The sequence below is a fragment of the Euprymna scolopes genome, chromosome 26 (genome assembly GCF_053919585.1).
Source record: "Euprymna scolopes isolate OS-2025 chromosome 26, ASM5391958v1, whole genome shotgun sequence".
Lineage (NCBI taxonomy): Eukaryota > Metazoa > Mollusca > Cephalopoda > Sepiida > Sepiolidae > Euprymna > Euprymna scolopes.
The window spans coordinates 74310575-74332764 of record NC_136507.1 but is presented as its reverse complement, the minus strand read 5'-3'; the positions used below and the strand labels follow the sequence as shown (position 1 = coordinate 74332764).

Below are 22190 nucleotides of genomic sequence, written 5' to 3'. Positions count from 1 at the left end.
TGCAGCGATTTTAAATGATACCTCTTTTATTGGAAATTGAACTCATTAATAAGAAAAAATTAAAAGGAAATGGTGGGGTACACCTGGGCTTATACGGGGGGATCTTTCAATCTGTAGTTGAATGCTCTACTATTGAGATTCTACCCTATTCTACCATTCTATCGAATGCTCTATCTCTATTTCCAAATGACAATAAATCTGTTTTTTTGTTTGTTTTTTAAGAAGAAATGATTTGCTGAGATTTTATTATTTCCGTTAGTCAATGTAATGTAAACTATTCCCCTGTAAAAATTCTTCTTTTTTTTATCTATAAGAGAGAAAAGCTATTTTTAAGATGGAATTTTTTGGCAAACATATAAATTACCTTTGTGTGAAATTTGCAAAAGATAGACTCAACCGTTTCGGAACCTATGAAGAAAAGGAATACACACACACACACACACACACTTTTATATGAGAGTGTGCTTGTTAATATCGATCCTGTGATTGCCAACTTTGTTCTATTAAATCATTTTTTTGTCATTTCAATTATTTTGATTCGCGTTGAATTGTTTTCAAGAACTTGGCTAAGAAATATGGAAATTCTTGAATTCTTGTCTTTAGAGATTTGTCACTGAAGAACTCACACGATTGAAATGCTTTGATTTATTTTTCTATATTCATAAAGCTACAATAAGTTTTTATCAATTTTTCTTTTTCAAGGAAATATACATCATGCAGATTTGTCTTTATCAATTTCTCGTGAAAATTTACAGTTGTAAATTTTGACAAAACTCCAAGTAATTGATTCCATTTTTTTTTTTTTTTCGACGAATTTCTCTTTGTTTATTTTTTCTAGTGTATGATTTTTTATTTTATTTTTTTATCAAAGTAATTTTATCTTTTCTTTGCCATTTTTTTTTTTATTCTTTCTAAAATCAATTCTTTTTTTTCTTCTTTTCGTTCAGGTGTAGTCATCGAAGCCAATATATATTTAGGAAAGACCCATCAACTTGTTGATCAATGAGATCAATATTACGAAAAGGTATAAATATTTATTTTTCTTTTGTTTTTCTCGATTTATTTATGTCCCTTTTTGTCTTTTTTTCGGTTTCTTTCTTTCAATTTTTCTTTTCTCTTTTTTCTCCTTTTCTTGTCTCTTTTTGTTTTCTTTTTTGTTTTTTTCTTTTTATTTTATTTTCTTCCTCTTATATTTTTCTTTCTTTTTTCTTTTTTACTCTCTCTTTTCTTTCTTTCTTTTTTTCCTTCACTTTTTCGCTTACTCTTTTCTTTCTGCCACTTTTTGTCTTTCTTTCACATAGTTCACTTTCATTGATTTTTCTTTTTTGCTTAATTTCTTTCTTTTTTATTGCTCAATTATATCTGCTTTGTTTTCCTCTTTTTTTTTTGCACATCTTTCTCATTAGTCTTAATTTCATTCTCTTTTACTCATTGCATTTCCTCCCTAAATTCGTACTCCTTAAATTACTCCACATATTTTGCTCTTGCTGCCTCTTCCCATTATTTCTGCACAATTTTTCTCATCTCTTTCCTTATACTCTTTGATTACCTTTAAATACACTTCGTTCACCTTTTCTTTCCTTCAAAACCTTAAAATCTTCCACAATTTACAGCAACTCTAGAGCTATCATCCAAATTTGATTTGCATTCGACCTCTGTTATCGCCACATATTTCTATCTCTATCATTAATTTCATGGAAGATGCTCAACTGAGTTTCAATTTATGCCTCACCACAGCAAAACATTTGCAACAAATACTCCTCTTTCCACAACAACTGCCGATAATTTCCCTTACTCTCTGTCGGTGCTTAAAGCTAAACGAAAATTCCAAGTGCAAAGGTTCTTTCCTAGAGCTGCCTATCCGTGGAACACAATACAATGAGACTGCTTCTCAGCTGACTATTAACATGATTGTTTTCAAGTTCGATGTAAACAAAGTATTGTTAATCCGTCCTCTTAAGTAATCCTCATCACCAGTGTTGTCTCAATCTTCCCAACATTCATTAACCCTTATCTTCGAGTGGCACTTGAGTCTTGGTAAGCGTTCATCCCCTGGTAAAAAAAAAAAATATTTGATCAAATAAATCTTGGTTCTGTCTTTTGAGTAAGCAGATAAAACCGAGTTAAATCTGGGACTTAATATAAATAAAGGCATTGTTAGGATAACAATCTTTAGAAGAGATTAAATAAAAAGTCCAGAATGCTACGAAGTAAGACAAACATTTGAAAATGGCCAGCAAGAATAGCTGCAAAAATTGTCTGGATTTCAGTCAATATTTTCTCAAAACTGAAAAATATGAATTTCCAGGTTCCAAAATGAATAATTCGAATTAGAAATCCCAGGCTCAAAAATGAATAATTTGAATTAGGATTCCAAAGCTCAAGAATGAATAACTTGAATTAGGATTCCAAAGCTTAAGTATGAATAAGTTCAATTAGGATTCCAAAGCTCAAAAATGAATCATTTGATTCGGGGCTCAAAATTGAATAATATGAATTGGAATTGCAAGGCTCATGAATTAGGAATATGAATTAGAATTCCCACGCTCAGGAATAATATAAAATAGTATTCCCAGGCTTAATAATTAAGAATATGAAATAGAATTGCCAGGCTCAAAAATAATACGAATTAGGATTCCAATACTAAAAAATGAGTGCGAATTACAATTGTTTAGTTTTGATATTTTGGCACAGGTTTGTTGTAATTATCTTATTCATCTTTTATTTCATTCAATTGTTGTTTGAAGTTTTAGAAACTTTACTCCATTTTGATTATTATTTCAGTTTAGCTTGACACGCTTGAATCGATAGATTTTTCTAAAATTGTTTTGTACACGGTTAAATTTCGTATTGATTTCCTCTCTTGTGATATTAGATTCATTTTAATGTTGATATTTTAAAACCTGATTCCAGCAGGGTAGTCGTGTTCGGTTTTTTTTTTTTTTTTTTTTTTTTCTACTCCAAAAATGTTGGCTCCTTGAAGCCATACTTCAAAGAGAGAAAAAAATATGAGTTTTACATTTAAAGATCGCTGTATCTCTCAGGTTGAATTTAAAGTATGGAAAAACCGGGGGAAGAGGTGCTTCAGGTCTATTTAGATTATTAAGTTATGAAATTAAATTAAAAAAAAAAAATCATTGCATTTAAAATAATAAACACAATGTTCTTTTCTTCCAGGTTTAGTATTTAGGGTGCTGGAAGTGTCCTGAACTCTGGGGTGGGCAACACCTGTCAGTGTTTCACGCCTGGACTGTATGTGATCCAACCCAAAAGCTTGACATCAGTCAGATCACTTCTTAGGCACTCAGGTCTTCCTTGGTTTACCACGCTCTTTAGTGTCTAAGATATCAAAGCACATTATGGAGTTGATGTAAGAAGTGACATGTTGTATATGGATGAATCACAAGAGTGCATAACGTATCTGAAATCACAGCAATACCAAGTTGGTTTGTTTTTTATGAAAATCGCTCCAGACAAGATGTGAAGCCACTTGATGTAAGGAGCTAAGAAGAATGGAAAATGATTATCGCAAAGACAGCAGATGCATATTAACTTTAGTTTTTAAAAGACCAAGGTTCTTTGTAGGAGGAAAACAATCAGCAGGCAGAGAGTTCTATAATATTGAAGTTCTTGGAAAAAAACTACTGGAATAGGAAGCTGTACTACAATGAGGTATCAGAACAATGAATTGATGGAGACCACTAGACCAAAGAGTCAAACGAGCTGGAACAAAGGAAGCAGGGAATAGATCTAACTATGTCAGCATTATTATTTCATCAAAGCTGTTTCAGATCAGAAGTGTTTGGAGCCCATATCTCGCTGCGATACAAGATGGCAGAGCAGACACAGATTGAAAAAACTTTGCTCCGAATCTTGAAAAAAATGTGTGTAGATGTAAGGATTTGCAGCAGTTTCTAGTTAATTTTTTTTTTCACTTAGTTTTAGCCACAGATAATAATAGGGGGGGGGAAGCTGTTGTAGGTAGACGAGTGTCCTACCGGAAAGACAATAGATATTTCACCTATCATAAAAATAACTATAGACCAGAAATAAATTTGCTACATCTCTTCTGTGAGAAAGAAAGTATGGTAGAGAAGATGGCTTGACCTACTAAATTTCGAAACTGGTTTTGAACCATGAACAAGAGAGGTTAAGCTTAGCTGCTCCTCCCCAGATGTGGTAACAGTACTCCATCTAAGGACATATTTGACTCTTATACAGGTATAGGATTGTGCAAGGAATTAGATACCTTCTGGAGTGGTAGAATGATCCAGCCTTTTTTTACTAGCAACAACAGATCTGATGTAATTCCTCGATTTCAGGTCACGAGTGAAAGTCAGGCTCAAAAGGTTCTTATGGCAGGCTGATTCCTCGAGATAAGAGTCTTTCATTTCAATTGGGTAGGGATTAGAGCGTTGGTGGTAAAAGATGGCAGCTTGGTTTTGGATGCAGTCATGTTTCTTTTCCAATTGTACCTTACTCTCAAGATCAGAAGAGAGAGAATCAGAAAAATCTTGGTTGTTGTTGGGCTTTGAAGTGTTACTATATATGATAGTGTCATCTGCATAAATGCATACAAATGATCGTAGAATATGATTTGAGAGATCTTTGATAAAGATCAAGAAGAGAATTGGACCCATGATTGATACCTTTTATATCTGAGTTCGATGCTCAACAATTCAACAAGAAAATGGGTAATTTCTCCCTGAGATGTGTTGCATATTAATTCCTGCTATTCACCCCATTGTATATAACAGGGATGAAAGTGTCCCAGATTTATCAGAGGTTTTGGATTTTAGCATTTTGTCGGAGATACCTTAGTTTTTACAAGGTTCTTTGTATGATGAAAACAATCAGCAGGCAGAGTTCTATAATATTGAAGTTCTTGGAGAAAAAAAAAACTACTGGAATAGGAAGCTGTACTTACAATGAGGTATCAGAACAGTGAATTGATGGAGACCACTAGACCAAAGAGTCAAACGAGCTGAAACAAAGGAAGCCGGGAATAGATCTGACTATGTCATTATTAATTCATCAAAGCTGTGAAAGGTTTCAGATAGAAATAAAAAAAACCTGAAGCAGAATGGATCGATTAGAGAACCGCATCGTTTTTTCAGTTGAAAATGAAGGGATGGAATATAATGAAGATGTAAGGGTGAATAACAGAAGAAATATGATTGGACATTTATTCCTCGTTCAAATCTCAAGAGTTTTTTACTAACTCAATGCCACGTTATAATTTAATGAGAATAGAAAGTGGATTTTCGGTTTCCTTTCGGCAGCCGTGTGACTCTCATTTCTTTTATTTTGTCCTTTGGTCCTCATGTTCCAGGAGTGATGTTTCTGACAAAGAGGAAAGAATTGCTGTTTCCTGGGTCAGAATCTATTTTATTTTTCTTATCGTTGGTAAGTTTTTGACCTTGAAGTAGTATTTTTTTTTTAACTTCTTGCATCAAGTGGCTTTATGCCTTTATATGGAGCGATTTTCATTAAAAAAAAAAAAAAGAAGACTTGGAAATCAATAAGAACCTCCACACACCCAATTTCAACTAAAATAACAATTAACTAACAAGCACAAAACATGAACATGAAACTTAGGTATGGCTGACTACAAATAGATGGGAAAAAGGAAACCATCTACTATTATGGGATGAAGTAAAACTATAGACAAAGAATGGAGGATAGTAAGATGGCTTAAAGAAGTGCCGGTCGACGATCACCGACTAAGCAGATCTAGTATAGAATTTAATACAATATCGGAACCATTAGTTATAAATCTATATATCTATAAAAGTGAGAATGTGTGAGTACACTTCTCAACCTATATACGCAATGAATTTCTAATCTACAGACTTGAAATTTGGTATATAGGGTATTCAAATATGTGGAAAACTTTTCAATCGGATTTCATCCTGAAAAAAGGGTAAAAATTGAAAAATTGGTACGTGGGGGTTGGGGGGCATCGGGTTTTATCTGTTTGTAAACTGTTTTACGAATGTGCATGCGTGAATGGTTCACATGACAGATTTCTTATGTTAAGAATAAGTAGATTTGGAAACAGTTTTTAAAGATCGTGTCAAGCTGGCCTCATGATTATTATACTTGGCTCATTGCCTTTAAGTTTTGGTTTCGATCTCAGCTCGAGTATTTTTTTTTCTTTTTACTTACAAGAAGTGAACTGTTTAGAAAAAGACATAATATTCGCATGCACATGTTTCCGTGTTTTTTTTTTTGTTTTTGTTTTTTTTTTAATTTAACGTTACATTTAATACCGGGCAACGCCAGGTACATCTTCAAGAAATAACAGATAAAGAATAAGCTGTATGAAATGACATGACTGTTGCAATGTGCCTCACTGTGCAAGCTAGTGCTTTTACCATCATTGCAACTAGTAGGGGATGCCCCCCCCACGCACACACGTGCATACACAAATTACTTTTATCTTTAACAAACTATTCTGTCAATTCATGTAGGTACTGGCATTATACTTCCTATATTTCCACAAAGAATGTCTAAAAATAACAAATTTCAAAATGCACATGTGCAATTACTGCAGACAGCAAGGAATACTTTTACCTTTTAATGCAACAAAGAAGTTCTATGAATGCCAATGTTGCATATAACGATGCCGATTCATTTATTATATGGATTCTTCAGACTACCGTTATTATCTTGAGTGATATTTTTTACATTGCTTCGGTCACTGTAACCGCCAAACTTCTTCAGGTGTAACTTGTCGAACTCAGGGAATCTGTATATAATTTCAAACAGAAGTTTTTAGTTAATCCACGCAGGTAGCACGCTCTCTAGTAAGCTGTATCTTTGGTCAGCTCATTATCAATTACAATGAAACAACACAAAACATATTTCTATCCAAAATATATAGTTCTTTATTTTATTCTTAGATATATTCTTCGGTCAGAGAGAGAGAGAGAGAGAGAGAGAGAGAGAGAGAATCCGTCAGAGTCGTGTTTAACAGTGGCTGTTATTTTAAGAACTACTTGCAAACATGCCTGCTTGCTTTCATCTCTAAATGTAATATCCATGCATGCTCTTTAATCACATGTTTTATGTTTGGTTAAAGACATAAGTGAAAAATTAACAGCAAAAATTAAATGCATATGTACAGTTCCATGACTTTATTCAGATTGCTTGTTGGTAGCATGCAGGAAGAGAGGGACTTCTGTTACTATAATCTGGTCAGTATGGTGGTAGGATGCTGCAATAAAGGGAATGGTATGAGCTTTATGTTAGTTATTGGCTGGAAAAAAAAAGGGGGTAACAGTTTGAACAAACAGAATTGTGTCCATAAATGTATATGTGTAACAAGTAAACTACCAAATGAGACTTGGAGAATGAAAGGAGCATAGATTTGACAAAATTCAATTTTTCAAATTCACTAACCAGACACCTTTTTATTTTGTGATCTCAATTCAGGCAAGTTGATATAGCATTTTTGGACGCCTATGCAACCACAATTGCAACACACATTTGGAGATTTTGCTTACATTCATTTAATGACAGATAGATTTTTATCTGCTGTGTCTACAGATGAACTTTCCATTGTATCAAATCAGCAGATGTGTATTCTTCCGGTCTGGTGGGTGTCTGTGTCAATCAGTTGGGTGTTATTTCTTCTGGACACGTGTTATGTCCACTATGTAACATCCGCTATTCAACAATTACCGTTCAGATCAGTTGTACTTTTTAAAGACTTGACAGTGTTTCACAATTTTTGAGATGAGGATTGATAGATTGTATTGTTTGGATTATTTGGACTACGGTTCTCATCTTTGTATAGATTGCCTAGTCTGGCATCAAGATTTTTAAGTTTGAAAAGGGTCACCTGAAGAAGTTCCGAGGTTACATTGGCCAAAAGGTTGTGAGAAAAGCATTCAAGATGAGAATAGTAGAAAATGCATTTTCTTATGTGCATCTTCATCTCACCACCTGTTTGCTAAGGCTGCCTCCCATCAACTGACTTAACTACTATTTCAAAGGAACAATCTCTTTATTCGATATTGTCCTTGGCCTTCGGGTCTATTCTTCGGATGCTGCACTACACGTTTTTGGTTTCGGTTAATGAAGGAGAAATTCTTCATGACTGATATATTTTTTATTCTTTTTACTGACTAGAGTGCCCCTTTTTTGGGGGAGCTGGTTTCCTCCCACATTAAATGCCGACCTTGTGTCTAACTCTTTCTTCGTGAGGAGGCAAGTAAATAATAAAAAAAAAACTGTTCGATATTACCCAACCAATCAGATCCTTTGCTCTCTCTCTCTCTCTCTCTCTCTCTCTCTCTCGTTTTCTATCTCTCTCTCTCTCTCGTTTTCTCTCTCTCTCGTTTTCTCTCTCTCTCTCTCTCTCTCTCTCTCTCTCGTTTTCTCTCTCTCGTTTTCTCTCTCTCTCGTTTTCTCTCTCTCTCTCTCTCTCTCGTTTTCTCTCTCTCTCTCTCTCTCTCTCTCTCGTTTTCTCTCACTCTCTCTCGTGTTCTCTCTCTCTCGTTTTCTCTCTCTCTCTCTCTCGTTTTCTCTCTCTCTCTCTCTCTCTCTCTCTCTCGTTTTCTCTCTCTCTCTCTCCTTTACTATCTAACAGTTATGTGTGGGAGAGGAGTGTAAGCTTCGATACTTGTTCAACGCTTTCCCTATTTTGAAAAAAAAAAAATGAACATTTATATTGGTAAATACAGTGATTATAGACACAATCGGACGTTTTTAAAAAAATAGTTGTTTATTGTTCTTATTTAGGGTCAATTCAGTTTTTTAGGCTAGATATATTTTGAACACATTGCTCATTGTTAAATACAGTTTTTATAGATCAGGGTTTCATTTGATTTCTTTTTGTTTTTTTAATTTTCTTTTATAATATTTTTGTTGTTTTTATATTCTTTACCTTCTATATTTTTCCTACTTGTTTTTTTTATTATTTATTATTATTTTATTAGTTTTTATTTTTATTTATTTTTTTAGTATTAGGGAAGAAATTTAGATCCTCTATGAAAACTTTGAAGAATGGGCATTCATTGTTCGTTTTGATCAATGCAGCTTTTGTCTTGGTTATTTCTGAACACACCTTTTGTATTATTTTGTAAAACAGATCTAGTTTGTCCATTGTTCCTTTTTAACATTTTTGGTGCTAATGCATTGTACGAACCGGAAGTTGGTAATTGTGCATATTGCGAACCAGATTTCTTCTAAATGTCTGCTCGGGCTAGACAGGCTTTTGGCGTCGCTGCAGGAATATGTCGAGCGCTGCTAAAAACATTCAGAAACCCGTTCAAATTGTTATTTTATTTTATTAATTTTTTTACAAATGGTATTTTTAAGTTAAATTCAATTTTTACGATATATTTGTTTTAAAATTGTTAGGTAAGATTACAGAATAGTTACAAAACATCCTCTTTTCATGTTAAGAATGGCTTTCTAAATAATAACATTATTTCAGCATGATAACATAGATGTACAAGTACCCATCATTGTTGGTTCAAACATACCGAACATTTACGAGAAATTCGGTTTGCAATATACAACAGTAACAACATCCGGGTTGTATAATGTATTTTATCCTTTTTTTTTCTTATCTATGGCATATTAACACTTCTTAGGTTATTTAACTTACCGTCTGTGAAACGCACAACCCCTAGACGGCTTTCTTTTAGACTACAACTTGGTTGTCTTCAAATCCAATTTCAACAAATTCTTGTCATAAACTGACCCACGAGTAATCGTAGTTCATACCTTTGATCAGTGTTAATACTCCCATAGTTTTGTAATGTTGTAAGAGAACTAACACGTTGTATGCCTCAGTCGCAAAGCAGACAAAGAATAGAAAAGAACTTCAACTCGCTTGTTTTGCTACTGCCGTGGCTTTCCTCACGTGATCACGCTCTTGAATGTCATCCATGCCTCTAACGTGATCTCAAAGGTTATTTTCATCTCAAATGTGATCTCCTTTTTAAAGTCTTTCTTTTTCCTCATTGCTGACGTCATTTCGCATGCATTTACATACGCGCATACACACTGTTACAGTTTCCTTTATCTTTGGCTGAAAATCATTCCATCGCCTTTACCCCTCCCCCATCCTCGAGTGACTCTTGTCTTTGACGTTTTGATTCAATAGAAAAACTGGAAAAAACGATTAATTGAATGGCTGTTATATATATATATATATATATATATATATATATATATATATATATATATATATATATAATGTATTTTTACTAACGAGTTACCATTTATCAAGTCTAAAAATACATTCGAGGATAAGGATTAATAAGGTGAATAGATTGTTTAAATGTGGATGTCTCTGCTTAACTTAATTGTCATAAACATATTTTCACATTTTACTATATATGTACAGTTTTATTATTAAATATTATTACGTGCATAAAAGATATGCCCATGAACATGCATGTTTCTAGCTCTCAGCCATCATCAGCGTGGATTAGGGTTCTAGCCCATAGTGATTACATAATAATATTTAATAATAAATAAGAATACGTCCCATAAAACTTTTTTTTATATATAAGTTTGGACTTTGCACTTTTATCACTGATTATTTTATCAAATATTAGATCTTGTAATAAAAAAAAATCCCATTTAAAAGCGAGTTTAAAATTCTCTGTTCCCAGTAGAAACCTCATTATTAGTTTTCCTCTTAATAAATACAGTTTATATTTCAATATTATAATAAATTAATGTTCGGTGTTATTCATTTGTAATTTTATTGTCTTTGTTTTTTCTATACAGATGCGATAATTTTGTGCGATGTTAACAGTAATTAATTAAATCGATTTTATAAAAATCGATAAATTACGAAAACCTGTTGGTTTTAAGTAACATTGTTCTCTAGAAATACATACGACGTGTCATAAACGAAAAAACTTGATAGAGAAGATGGGGGTAGATTGTAACTGATCCCAAATAGAAACTCCATCGTTAGTTTCTCACTTAGTAAATGCAGTTCACATTTCAATACTTTATGAATACGCCTAGCATTTTGTTGAAAATAAACATTAAAACAGATCAAACTTTAATTCTAATAGTTTTTGACGTATTTTACGTGCAAAGTATTTATAGAATTTGAATACAAGATAGAGGCGTCATTTTAGTAAACATTGGAAAAATTAGCCATAAGATTTTCTTGCCAAATGTGGAACAATTCTTTAGAATAAATTCAGTATAATAATCTGACTTATCTCCCATGCTTTCGTTTCTTTAAATTAAAATCCGCAATTCCAAAATACAAAATGTCGGACCGATAGTTTGCATGCTTTGTTTTTCTGTTTTTTTTTTAAATTTATTTATTTATTTATTTATTTATTTTTTGGATAAAAATTAGATCTAGCACTTTTTCACCTGGATCATTTTTCATAATTTTTGGAATCTATACGAATTTCGACATGACGCATAAGAACGTAATAATGTTGTTATCTGAAATGCATTTGCTTAAAATCCCACTATTCTGAAGAAACACCAAAGCACTTATAGAATTTGAATACAAGATAGGGGTGTCATTTTAGTAAACATTGGAAAAATTAGCCATGAGATTTTCTTGCCGAGCAGCAAAAATGTTTCCGCTTGAGTGCGCAAGCAACGTTACCGTTGATATATGTAGCCTTCGCCCACAATGATACTTCACAGATCACTAAAAACGAATGTCTAAAATTAAAATGCCAAAGAGCACAACCGCGAATAACTGCCGACAGCATCGAATGCTCTTAACCAATGCTAACCTTTAACACGGCGTAGAATTAATGGTAAAAGGGGCGGACTATGTCTGATTTAGGACTTGGTGGGGTGTCCGGATCACTTCAGGTTCATTGGGTTCATTACATACAGCAAATTGTCGCATTTCTAACTTGTTGAAATACCCGTCTACGCTGGATCATAGTTTATAAATGCCATCTTAAAATGCAGACTATGATATCGTTTTAAAGTTTGACTAAGAAAAGTACAGTAATATTTCCGAACTCGAAATTAATTTCTGAAGATCATTCAAATTCCAAAAGCTTTAATTCCAAACCAATAGTTACTATCTATTACTAACATAGTTTGGATATCTGCCTGGAGCCGATACTATATACTGTCTGTCAATGTACAATTCAAGGAGAGGGTAATATCTGTTCTATTGTCATGAGACCATCCTCTGTCATTATCTCCTCTTTTGTTGGGAGGGTAGTGTAGTATATGTTCGTTTGTCATGATAACAACCTCCTAGGCTTTATCTCCTTATTTGAGGGGGATAGCAACAGAGTATACTAAGCTGCTGCTTAATGGGTAAAATTTTATATCGCAAATGGTAGTGTTCTGCTGGCCTACTTTCCAGCCAAATACATGGTCATTTTCAAGTTCAATGTAAACAAGTTCTTGTTAAGCCGGTCCCTTAAATAATCAAAGTTTACTCAATTTCCACCGCTAACGTTTACTACGCTGTTGTCTCGGTGACCTCCGTATACTCAATAACCTTTACTCTCGACTAGACTTTGTTAAACATGAACCGATTTTAACATATAAATGCATATTTGTGCATGCATGCAATATCACTTTAAGTCGACTTAAACCTGTCAAGTACATTTATTTTTCAATTTTGACCCCTTGGCAGCTATTTTTACCAGCTAAAGAATAAGTCGAATTTCTTCCACGGGTTCGAATCCCCTAAATATCGTTTCACGTCTGTAGACCAAAAATTGACAGGAGTTTCGTAGACACCATTTCTCAGTCAGACAAGGGCACTTATATTATTTTTTTAAATTTTCTTATTTTGGACCTTTTTTTTTAACATTGTAAATTTTTTTTTTTTTTTTTTTTTTTTTTTGCTTTTGTTAATCCGTACTTTTAGTTGTTTTTTTTTTTTTACTTTTAGATCAGAAGAAAAAGGTGGGGGGGGGGAGATACGGAAATACATATATAAATAAATATATGTATTTCCGTATCTTTTTCCCCCTTTTTTCTTTTTCTTCTTTACTTCTTTCTCCATTTTCTCATCCAGCTTTTTCTTTCTTTTATTATTTGCTCTTCTCCAATGATCCCCATCATTTCATAGTGACCCATATTTTCCTTTTTTTACTATTACCTACATACATTTATATATATTTCAGATTTACTCCTATATCTTCTTTCATTCTCATTCCATTTATTTCATATAGAAATGTTATTAAGCCAGTTTTGATCTAGATTTGCATTTTGTATGATTTTGGCCCTTCTCCTCTTCTGATGAGAAGAATTTAGCTTTGAAATGCCATGGCCTAAGGAAGTTTCTTTATTTTTTTAAATTTCCCCTTTTACTTTTCTTCATTTGTCTGATGATATAATAATAAAACTTTATTATTTCTCCTCTTTCATTTATATATATATATATATATATATATATATATATATATATATATATATATATATATATTCGTAATGGGACGATTCCAGTATTATTCCCGATTCTTATAAGTCACTAATTATTTAACTATAAGATTGTTATTTTCCCGGATTTTCGTAAAAACACATGTTAAATATGCAGATATTTTCCTAAACGTCAAAATACACTTGTGGAAAAGGACCTATCGATTTTAGCTTTACTGGTATTTTAAAATCAATAAATGTTTATTATTTTTATCATTATTACCAGCAATGGAAGATTTTGATTTAAACAAAATCAAATAAAAATAAAGAATCGTTTTGACATCAGAAAATAGGCATCAATTTTCCCGATACCGATTCCGATACCCCAAATTTTTCCGATTCCGGTTAATCGTCCCAATAATATATATATATATATATATATATATATATATATATATATATATATATATATATATATATATATATATATATAAAGGTGATGATGAAGAGATTTGATGTACACTCAGAATTGTGCTGATCTGAACGACTCCAGACAGATGGGGGGGGGGGGGCGTTTTTACACTTCGCATTATCTTTTTTTTTAATCCTTCTTGCTCTAAGCTGTGTAATATCCTCCCCGCCTCTTTCTCTTTTGAAAATAGTCGACCCATGCCCACCTGACTCCACATTTTTGTTCTGGTTGGTGTACACGATCAAAATAACATCCGCTCTTCGAATTAAATATATATATATATATATATATATATATATATATATATATATATATATATATATATATATATATATATATATATATATATATATATATATATACAAAGCAATCAACATATGGGGAATTCAAACGTACAGAGATATGTCAGTCAGTTGATAACGCACGACTTAACGTTATCAACTTTTATGTACAATAAATTTGTGTTGGACAAACGTTATAAGAAAAACAGTTTAGGCGTAACTTTAAAATATCTACGTAGATAAACAAAAGCATAAGTCAGTCATTAGATTATTACGCCTGCTTGACAACGTAAGGATGAGCCAAAGTCTTATCTAAGCCTTACTTTTCCATATTGTATGACATATTTCCGAAGTATAGGCCATGGGATCTCCATGATAAAATTGTGTCCGGGATGGGTTTATTTGCTGACGACACCACTTACTCATGGGGGAAAACCGAATGTACACATATCGAAACTTTTGCATTACACGGACGGCGCCATTGTCAGGGAGCGATAATTCCAATTTCTTCTTGGTCAAATAACATTGGAAATAAATTCCTTTTCCGAACACAGATATATTTGAAAACCAAAACATTTATTGCATAAAAATGTATCAAAATATAATTGTAAGAACATTTAATTAAAAGTCTGCGTAAGAAAATATAATTTTAATAAAACAAAAACAATTTTTGAATCATCAAAAATTAAAGCGGCATTGAACTTTTTTTCACCCGAAACATTTTTTGAATTAAAGTAAGATTGGATTTTTTTTTTCTGAATAATTTAAATGAAATATTTTTCGAGGTAAAACAACATTGGATTTTTTGTATTTTTCCGAAACATTTTTGGAATTAAAGTAAAATTGTTACTGTAACAAAATATAGTTTTAATTTTTTTTTTTTTTTGTAGCACCTGTTGAAGGGTCAACAAAGTTTTATATATATATATATATATATATATATATATATATATATATATATATATATATATATATATATATATATATACACACACACACACATGATAGTCTTAATTGTTTAATTAATAAACAGTTTGAATGGAATGAAATAAATGAACTTGGTCGACTTATTGTCATTTTTAAATCCGGTTGAAGCGCCAACTGGCGACAGTTTAGTGAAACACAACAACAAAAATGGCGCCGTCCGTGTAATGCAGAAGTTCCCACATATCCAAGGTAATAGCAGACGCCTAAGAAAACGACGTTTAGTCTCTAGTGAAATTGGCAGTAAAGAGTTGGTAACATTCAATGCTACTAAGACTAAGCTTCTTTCCTACAACTACAAAAACCTTTCTCAACCACTGATTGCCATGACTAATAATATGCTACATAAGAGCTCATCTTTCAAACTCCTCAGCCTAATACTCACAGGCACATGAATTTGAACAAATGTATTAAGGACATTGCCAGGGTTGCTGCAAAGAAGGTTGGATCCCTCTGCCACGCTAGAAATTTGCTCACCAGAGAATGTTCTCTGCCTTTACGAAGCTACAATTCGTCCAAGCACGGAGTATTGTTCCCACATTTGGGCTGTTGCATCTACCACTGGTCTCTCAAGATGAGAAGAGTAGTCCAAAGAATCCAAATAATATGAATAATAAATCCTTATCTCAAAAATTCAGAAAACGTGATGATTTTTTTGTTATCAAAGATCATCAGATCTATCTTATATGAAAAAATAGATTTTGTTTGTCTGTCCGTCCATTGGTTGGTTAGTCACAATTTGTTAAACTTAATAAATATCTTGTGAAAATTGTCTTATTTCGAAAATATCAGAGAGCTAAATCATTTTAAGAAATGGAGAATAAAAAACAAATCCAAAAGAATATTGCTGATGCTATGACCAGAATTCAAAGTCTGGAAATTGAAAGAAATTGTGATCTTTATTCTAACATTCTACCAGTGGCTAAGTGGTTAATAACAAGTCCTGCAAACCTCAAGTGTCAAGTTCAAATTAATATTCGAAATTGGATCCTTTTCTCTGTAATAGTTATTTCAATCAGAGCAACACTTTCACAAACCAACACTGGAAAGTAGGTAAATTAAAATAAACAAAGATTAAAACATTATCTTAACAAAATAGAGCTTTGGCGTTACGACATAGATTTATGATTTACGTTATCTTTCAAAACACGAATTCAAATATAAGTGATAATCTATATATCTGTGAAATTGTCTGTGTGTGTGTGTGTGTGTGTGTGTGTGTGTGTACATTTCCCTAACAAACTACTCTGTCAATTTTCAGTCTACAGACTCGAGATTTGACATAAGGGGTATTGAGATTCGGGGAAATCTTTTTAATCGGTTTTCGGCCAGAAATTTTGCTGTCAAGGGGTCAAAGTTTTGGAAATTATACCAAACTCCTCCGCCAATTGTGGGTCTAAACACTTTAAATTTTAGATATAGGTTACCTGGACATAAGTCAAACTTTTTAATATATATATATATATATATATATATATATATATATATATATATATATGGTAAAACTGGTTATTAGTAAAAACCTGAAGAGAGTGCTCAATACTATTGCAGAGCAAATGTGTTTTATTTTTTTTATTACCGTTTTATCTGTTTGGTTACATATGTTTCAGATGTTGGACCATTTTTACCTATAACATATGTAGCCAAATAAAGCTACGAACAGTACATAAGGCCCGAGCAAAGCCAGACAGAATTGCTAGTAAAAAAAAATAAATAATAAATGAATAGGTAAACATTATCAATAGCGTTGGAAATAATTTTTATAGTTCAAAACAATTTAACTTTTTATTGGTACATGAGACAATTCACGTTTACGACGGTTGCCAATATGGTAATCCCTTATTTGCGTATTAAAAAAATATATATTTATGCAACAACTTGGACGAACAGACAATATCTTATCAGATTTTTTTATGGTTTATTTCTATGAGAATGGTCAGCATTGATGTTATAAGCATTTTACAAAGAAGAGCTCAAATTTTCACTCTTACTTTTGGGCAGCATACATTCTTTTTTAAATTTCTTTTTCTTTTTGCAATTTCTTGCAAAAGAATCGATTCACGTTTATTGAATTCCTTCACCTTTCTTCTCATCAAAATTCTGCTACTCACGGCTGGACATGCACAATTCTTTATGCTCGAAAAATCGGCAGCTGCAATTTTTATGCTAGTGCAACCGTTTTGTCTACCAATCTCATTACAAAGAGTGGTTTCGATCAACAGTAAGAACAAGAACAGGAAGAGTAGGAACAGTAAGCAGCTGTTATTTTACAGATTTAGATTTTACTAGCGATGGAGGGGAAGTGCCCGGTCGTAAAAGACGCTTAAATATATTTTAATTTGTCCAGGTTTCGTATATATTATTATAGAGTCGTGATTTAAAAAATAAAAAACAGAATTTGGGTGCCATCAGTTAAAATCGAAACCGAAAGCAAAACTGTATCATTTAAAGCTGGTGACGTTACCACTGCACCAACGTGACACGCATATGAACTGATTAAAATAAATTAGGATGAATGTACAAAGTGTTTAACGATTTTTTTTTTTTTTTTTTTTCAATTTTGACCCCTTAAAACTTGTTTTAAAAGAACGGTCTGTAAAAAATCCGATCATTTGAGGCCTTTCTGTGACTTTTTGTTTAAGCGGAGATAGAGTTTGAAAATATGAAGACAGACGTATAGCCTTTTATATATTGGATTATTTCACAGCTTCAATTATTTGATTTTTTTTTTTTTTTTTTTAGGAGGTGTGGAAGGGTAATTTGTGAGAATGGAGAATCTCTCTCTATCTCTCTCTCTCTCTCTCTCTCTCTCTCTCTCTCTCTCTCTCTCTGCCCACTAATTAGTTCTCTGGTGTCCAGTTCAATAAGCGACCAGCTGCAATTTTTATTTTTTTATTTTTTTATTTATTTTTTTTATTTTTTTATTTATTTTTTTATTTTTTTTTTATTTTTTTATTTATCTATTTATTTTTTTTTTTTTTTACGATTTCAGAAAATCGCTTGTTGCGATATCATTAGACTAGTTCTTAGGAGAGATAGTTCTTAGGAGAGATAGTGAAAATGTTTAGAGAGGAAAGCATATATAAATGATTTTGAATTCATGGATTTCTTTTTTTGTTTGTTTGTTTTCGTATTATTTGCATTCTTCGGACTACTGTTCCCATCTTGAGTGTCATTTCATGTTTCAGTCAGTGTAACCTCCGATCTTCTTCAGGTGTATCTTGTCGAACTAGGGAATCTGCACGAACTTTCGAATTGAACCATTTATTTACTTCACGGGGTTAGAATGCTCGCGTTCCATCAACCATGACTGGATAGAGGTCCTAAATATTTTGCAATTGTATTTTTCGGATGCACACACTGAGGATCGAACCTTAACTTTCAGGAGAATATCACTTTACAACCAATTTTTTTTCAAGTACTCTAACAATTTCGCCACAGGTCCTTGCTTAGGGGCCTTAAATTTATTTTATTTCTAGACATTCACTATCTATTACCATTACTACATATTATTACTATATACAAGATCCATCTGAAAAAAGTGGAGGTTAGATCGAGCGAAACGTGAAAATACCACTCAAGATGAGAACAGTAGTCTGGAGAATCCAAATAATATGAAAAACTAATCCTCATCTCAACAATTAAGAAAAGTTTTGTCTTTTTTAGGTGGGGGGTATTTTTAAACTTATGGAAACAGTTTTTATTTTCACTAATTATTCGCTTTTAACTGCAGTAAAGATAGACATCAACTTTTCATGGTGTCTTATCTGAGCTTTGCAACTTCTTATCAGTATACATGAGTATCAAGATACAATGTTTTGTAATGGCCCCCTCATATTGGAAATGATGAAACAGAATAAAAATATACACTGACAGTTCCTAAAAACATTGACGTTCTCCTGGAAAAGGTTTGTGGAGCATCAAATATCAACTTTGTAGATTCCAAGAGGATTTTAAGAGGTTTTTTTTTTTTTGCACAATATCGACAAGGTCACTTTTATATATATATATATATATATATATATATATATATATATATATATATATATATATAAATTTCTGTGTACTAGAAGTCCTGCATCTGACCTTAAACTACATCCGATGGTGAGGCCCCAGCTTGCAGGTTTTGGAGTGTGGAGCCACTCTTTAATTGCTCCCAGATCCACTTTGACCCAGAGTGGTAGTGCCTGTTAAGGCTCAAACTATGGGTTAAATAGAAACCGACTTGAAAAAAAAATATTCTATTAAATTTTTCTTCAAAATAACTGGATTCGGCATTAAATAACCTGAAAAGGGTTGATATGCCATAAAACAAAATCAGCCAACCAACTGTGTGCTAGAACGTTTTCATCTAAAATTCTATTCTATGCAATTATGCAGAATGTAGAAACCATGCATCAATAGAATTCAGTGTAATAGTGAAATAGAACCACTCATCTAATAAGAAATTACTAAATACAATAAGTAGGTAATTAACTAATTTTTTTTTAAGGAATATGAAAATTAGTTAACCTTCATGTAGTAGTTTGCATATCCATAACTGAGTATATTCAAAAGTTCGTTTTAATAATTTTTAAATCGAAAATGCAGGATTTTAAAATCAATGTCGGAACGAGAAAAAAAAACTCAACTTATATATATATATATATATATATATATATATATATATATATATATATATATATATATATATATATATATATATAATTATTTACTGAATTATATATGTGCGTGTGTTTGTATATATGTAATTATGTATTTTTTAATCTATGAATACATATATAATTATGTATTATATATGTATATATATAATTATATATTTTTATATATTACTATATATTATGTATTTTTATATATTAGTATATATTATGTATTTTAATATATTAGTATATATTATGTATTTTTATATATTAGTATATATTATGTATTTTTATATATTAGCATATATTGTATATTTTTATATATTAGTATATATTATGTATTTTTATATATTAGTATATATTATGTATTTTTGTATATCTATATATATAATGGTATTTACATATGTACATATAGATATACTTATGTATTTATATATGTATATATAGATATACTTATGTATTTATATATGTATATATAGATATACTTATGTATTTATATATGTATATATAGATATACTTATGTATTTATATATGTATATATAGATATACTTATGTTTTTATATATGTATATATAGATATACTTATGTTTTTATATATGTATATATAGATATACTTATGTATTTATATATGTATATATATGTACTTATCTATTATATATATATATATATATATATATATACTTATGCATTTATATGTATATACTTATGCATTTATATATATATATACTTATGTATTCATATATATACTTATGTATTCATATATATATATATATACTTATGTATTCATATATATATATATATATACTTATGTATTCATATATATATATATACTTATGTATTCATATGTATATATACTTATGAATTCATATATATATATATATACTTATGTATTCATATATATATATACTTATGTATTCATATATATATACTTATGTATTCATATATATATATACTTATGTATTCATATATATATATACTTATGTATTCATATATATATATACTTATGTATTCATATATATATATATACTTATGTATTTATATATATATATACTTATGTATTTATATATATATATACTTATGTATTTATATATATATATACTTATGTATTCATATATATACACTTATGTATTCATATATATATATATACTTATGTATTCATATATATATATACTTATGTATTCATATATATATATACTTATGTATTCATATATATATATACTTATGTATTCATATATATATACTTATGTATTCATATATATATATACTTATGTATTTATATATATATACTTATGTATTTATATATATATATACTTATGTATTTATATATATATATATACTTATGTATTTACATATATATATATATACTTATGTATTTATATATATATATATATACTTATGTATTTATATATATATATACTTATGTATTTATATATATATACTTATGTATTTATATATATATATATACTTATGTATTTATATATATATATATACTTATGTATTTATATATATATATATACTTATGTATTTATATATATATACTTATGTATTTATATATATATATATATACCTCTGTATTTATATATATATATATATACTTATGTATTTATATATATATACTTATGTATATATATATATATATATATATATATACTTATGTATTTATATATATATACTTATGTATTCATATATATATATACTTATGTATTTATATATGTATATATAGATATACTTGTGTATTTATATATGTATATATATGTACTTGTGTATTTATATATGTATATATATGTACTTGTGTATTTACATATGTATATATATATGTACTTTGTATTTATATATGTATTTATATATGTACTTGTGTATTTATATATGTATATATATGTACTTGTGTATTTATATATGTATATATATGTACTTGTGTATTTCTATATGTATATATATGTACTTGTGTATTTATATATGTATATATATGTACTTATGTATTTATATATGTATATATATACTTATGTATTTATATATGTATATATATACTTATGTATTTATATATGTATATATATACTTATGTATTTATATATGTATATATATACTTATGTATTTATACAGGTATATATATATATTATGCATTTATATATGTATATATATATTATATATTTATATAGGTATATATATATATTATGTATCTATATATGTATACATATATTATGTATTTATATATGTATATATATATTATGTATTTATATATGTATATATATATATATATTATGTATTTATATATATATATATATATATCATGTATTTATATATGTATATATATTATGTATTTATATATGTGTATATATATACTTTACTTATATATTTATATATGTATATATATACTTATATAGTTATATATGTATATATATACTTATATAGTTATATATGTATATACATATACTTATATATTTATATATGTATATATATATACTTATGTATTTATATA

General features: G+C 30.1%; 1 protein-coding gene across 2 annotated transcripts in view; it reads left to right on the top strand.

The window, feature by feature from the left end:
• Positions 1-22190, top strand: part of LOC145248188 (uncharacterized) — a 558365-nt gene that overhangs the window by 284854 nt on the left and 251321 nt on the right. For both annotated transcript variants that reach the window (XM_080110044.1, XM_080110045.1), the window contains exon 4: positions 948-1024. The gene's annotated coding sequence lies outside the window, so the exon portion shown is untranslated. The remainder of the gene's footprint in view (positions 1-947; positions 1025-22190) is intronic.